At 49.8% G+C, this 4,527-nt stretch overlaps 1 long non-coding RNA gene across 1 annotated transcript; it reads left to right on the forward strand.

The window, feature by feature from the left end:
* Positions 1-208: 208 nt before the first annotated feature.
* On the forward strand, positions 209-3,780 carry LOC123493533 (uncharacterized). Its single transcript, XR_006662049.2, has 2 exons — positions 209-1,584; positions 2,257-3,780. It is a non-coding gene; the product is annotated as an uncharacterized lncRNA (long non-coding RNA).
* The last annotated feature ends 747 nt before the right edge of the window (positions 3,781-4,527 follow it).

Here is a 4,527-nt window from a genome sequence, read left to right on the forward strand (position 1 = left end):
ACCAAGTGGTGCATCAAGGGGAAGTGATTTGCTCAACTAGATCTTGGTAAATGCATTTATGTTGATTTCTAGGGTTTACAAAAGTTGCATTGGCAACTTTGCCCAAAAGAGCTCAAAATTGGTGGGAGGCCCTAATTATATATGCCATTTTATCCTGAGGATTCACATGCCAAATGATGTTCATTTGCTTACCCAAACAAGCATCAAACACCTTCTGCCACTTTACCAAAATTCCATTTTTGACCTCTTCCACTAATCTCCATGGGCTCAACTATGTACCACAGCTGCTCCTGACCCTCTCCTACCTCTAGTAACTCTCCTCCTTCATCAGCTCAATTATTTGGGGGTAAAATCCACCTCTTTCTCTTTGTGTTCACCCATGGCAACACCTCTTCTCTCTCCCATTTCCATATGCATCACCCCACCTAGTTCCTATCCACTCTAGAGCATCCAAGGAAGCTCCAAGGCACAAAGGGACATGCCCTGGCCCTTTAAAAATGGCCATGCCAGCCATTTGCATGCTCCAGAGCGCGCTACAGTGCGCCCAGGAACTGTAGCCGCCCTCTACCCGACGCCTCTGGCCACCTCGGGCCTCCCCAGCACGCCCGATGATGCGCCTCGGCGTCCGAGACACGGCAGCTGGTCGTCCCCCTCCTTTCTCTGTCTCTCTCCTGCCCCTGCTCGCACGCGCACCATGGCCGCCCGAGAGCTCCAATGAGCACGCTCACACGCGCGATGCTCTGGCCCTTCCCCGCTCTCTCTCTTCTCTCCCCTCGCCCTAGACCAACCCCACGAGCACCCCAGACACGCCCACGCGCGCCCCCGTGGCTTGCAGCGATGGCAACAGCCTCGCCGGCGCATGAGCTCACGGTGCACCATCGCCCGCCATAAAAGGCCACCCCCGAGCCCTCTCTGGCCTCGGTTCACTCCCTCTTCCCCCAGCGACCTCCTCAAGCAGCCTGCTCCTCCTCCTGCACCTTCCTTCTCCTCCTACCATCGCACGGCCGCCGCTTCGGCTCGCTCAAATTCGAGCAACACCGAACTCACCTCCCTCCCTTTCCTCCACACAAAGACTCCCCGTGGTCCGGCGAACCTCCCCACCTCCTCGAACCGTCGCGCGGATACTCGAACGCCGAGAGCCACGGATGGCCGACGACCTCCCCCGCCACCGTCAAAGCTGCGGTCACCTCGGCCCCCTCCGGAGGCCGTGACCTGCACCAGCGTATGCGCCGCTCCGCTCTGAGCTCTCCCATAGGCGGAGCGCCGCGGGAGACGGCCGGAGGCGCCGGCTATCGCCGGACGAGCGCCGGCGTGCGCTCTGCCTCCCCTGCTCTGCCTCGAGCGGGAGGTAGAGGACGACCGCCCCGCCAGCTGGCAGGGGGCCCGCCCGTCAGAGGCAGAGGCGACCGAGCCGGCCCACCAGTCAGGTTAAGTGGAAACGGCTTCGGGCCGATCCACTTGCCCCGCTGGGTGGCGCATTCCTGTAGTGCGCCTTCGGCGTCACCTCCTCCCTCTGCAGCTGAGCCACTGGGCCGAGCCCAGTAGTCGCTGTTTAGCTGGGCTTTCCCCAGTGCGCTTTATAAGGTTGACTCCCTTTCTTCCTTTTTCTTTTCATAAATATTGTAAAATTCCTAAATAATCCAAATGGACTCCAAATTTGATGATTCTAATTTCTATAAGTTCATAAATTCATGATCTATCACATGGTGCTATTTGCACATTTTTCCATAAAGATTTCCTTCACAAACATTTATGAAATCTTGTTTTTTCATTTCTGTGATGAACTTTAGAAAATCACAGAGAGCCCATTTTTTATCCAAATTCCATGATTCAAATTCCTAGGCACTTCTAAGATCCTAACCTAGTTTATGGGCATTTTTTTATGCTTCCACTACGTCATAAAATATTGGTCCATTTATCCATGTATAGCCAACTTTGCAAATTCATAGGAAATTCATTATAACTCCAAATCCAGTGAAACCAACTCCTAAATTCTTCTAAAATCATTCCTTGATAAATGGGTGCCTTTTCTCATTTTTTAAAATGGTTTTTCCTGTACACTTCTTGCAAATCCACAAATCCCTTGATTCCATCATATTGAAATGTTCAGAGATATCCATTGATCAAATCCCAATGAAACCACTTTGGTCATTCCTCATATGACCAAAGGTATCCTCCAAAAGTCCAACTCACATTTTTAGAGCACTTTTATGTTTGCCTTGTTGTGTTGCTTATTGTGTTTGTTTCCGACGTTAGTTGACGAAGTAGACGGAATACTTGGAGCTGGGCCAGAGATATTTGAAGAATCTGAAGGATAAGGCAAGCAGCCCTTTGACCATGTCTATGAAACCCTTTTTATGCATGTCATATAACACTTTTATTACTTGCATCGGAGTCATGATGATGAGGTGACCACTTGGGGTGGTTTGCCTCCGTTACTTCCTCGTTGATACTTGCATTGTGCATGACCCTACCTTCTTATGAGGGTTATGGCGGTGGGAGTAGATAGGATGCTAAAGTAGATGCTACGCAAAAAGGGACGGGAATATGCTAGGTGATGGAGACAAAGTATTTTCAAAAGACTTTTCGAAAACCCCGTCGGGTGCAACTTATGCCCGAGGGAGATAATGAGATGGGTAACCACTTGATGACGAAGTGGTGTACCGAGGCAAGTGTGTGTGTTGTTTTCGAAAACGGATTAGATTTAAGATTTGTCAACTGTCCCAACCTTACATGTGCAACCACTCTACCCTTATATGGGAAAGGGCATTATTGATTACCTAGGCCGATACTAGCTTGGAGCCCGCATTACTAGTGACGGGAGAGTCGTTGTTGCGCTCTCTCGGGACGGGGTCGTGCCAGGTAGGGCGGCCATGACTGTTTTCACAGGGCACCGGACACACCGTTGGTACCCCGTGCTTGTGGTATGTGATGAATATGGGAGCGAGGCTCCACAATTTTAAGATGTGAAATGTTGGGCACGGGGGTTACTACCAATCGTGTGGACTCTATGTTAGTGTCGTCTAGGGAAAGATAGTGATCGGGTGCTTACCCCGGGTACTTGAGGTACCACAGGTCGTGGATGACACAGAAGTTCCCCGGATCTTGTGGGTAAAGTGTGCAACCTCTGCAGAGTGTAAAACTATTCGAATAGTCATGTCCACGGTTAAGGACAGTTGGGCGGTGCTGCTTAAACTACGTCCAGAGTTTACAAACCGTGTGTGTGTGTTGATAAAACTATTTGGGTTAAGTCAGATGGCTTGACACGATGATCAAGTTGGATTGGTGTCCAACTCCGCTTTCTTTGATATCTGTAACTTGTTCATATGGATATCTGTACTCTCATGATACATACTTTACATGTGGATAGATCATGCCATTGCACTCAAAACTAGCTTTCTGCAAACTACCTACTTAGTGCTATATCATTTCATTATTGTGCCCTGTTCCAATCATGGGTTGCTTGCGAGTACATTCAAAGTACTCATTGGCTTGCCACTGGTTATTTAATTGGCCAGGCATGGAAGAACAAGAGTTCGAAGAAGAGTTCTTTGGAGACGAACATGCGAACTAGGACGTTTCCCAGTCAGAATGCCTGTAGGGTTAAGGCAGATGGCATGGGTTCTACTTATCGACGAAGATTTCCGCTGCTTAAGTTTATTTGGTATTCAACCCTTGTGGCTTTATCTATGTAAGACTTGACCATAATGGTCATAATTAGTGTAAGACGGTATGTATGGATGTAAGACTCTTGTTATTCAGCTTCTGTGTGTTCAGTGAGCATTGATCTCTGGGATCACTGTACACGAGCATTCGGCGATCACGACTTATGAGTCGGGGTCCCCTCAGTTTTTAAACAATCCGGCAAGCTTAATGTCGAACACAAGGGGAAGGGGCCGCCTAGTGACAGCGATGACAAAGAGACTCGCCAGCCGAATACCGGGGGTCAGAAGCAATTCCCCCCGAAGTAAAAACAGTAAACATGGCAAATGTGACGCACATCCCTATAGGGAAGCGCAAGCGCTCACTTGGGACGCCTACGCCATAGAGCCGGTCGCCCCAAAATTTAACCAATGGGCGGCCTGCCCGGTCACTTTTGATCGCAAGGACCACCCAACTAGTATCCGTCACGAAGGTTCGGCAGCTCTGGTCCTCGACCCAATTACCGATTGGTTCCATCTCACGGAAGTCCTTATGGATAGCGGCAGGAGCCTTAATCTACTCTACCAAGACACTGTCCGCAAAATGGGCATTGATCCTTCCAGAATCAAGCCCACCACAACTACCTTTAAGGGAGCAGTACCAGGCGTAGGAGCCCACTGCACGGGCTCAATCACATTGGAAGTCATTTTCGGTTCGCCGAACAACTTTCGAAGCGAAGGCTTGACCTTTGATATTGTCCCGTTCGGCAGTAGCTTCCATGCACTGCTCGGGCGTACCGCTTTTTCTCGTTTAATGCGGTCCCACACTACGCCTATGTAAAACTTAAGATGCCCGGTCCACGCGGCGTCATCACAATAAACAGAA

Source organism: Aegilops tauschii, chromosome 4 (genome assembly GCF_002575655.3).
Source record: "Aegilops tauschii subsp. strangulata cultivar AL8/78 chromosome 4, Aet v6.0, whole genome shotgun sequence".
Classification (NCBI taxonomy): domain Eukaryota; kingdom Viridiplantae; phylum Streptophyta; class Magnoliopsida; order Poales; family Poaceae; genus Aegilops; species Aegilops tauschii.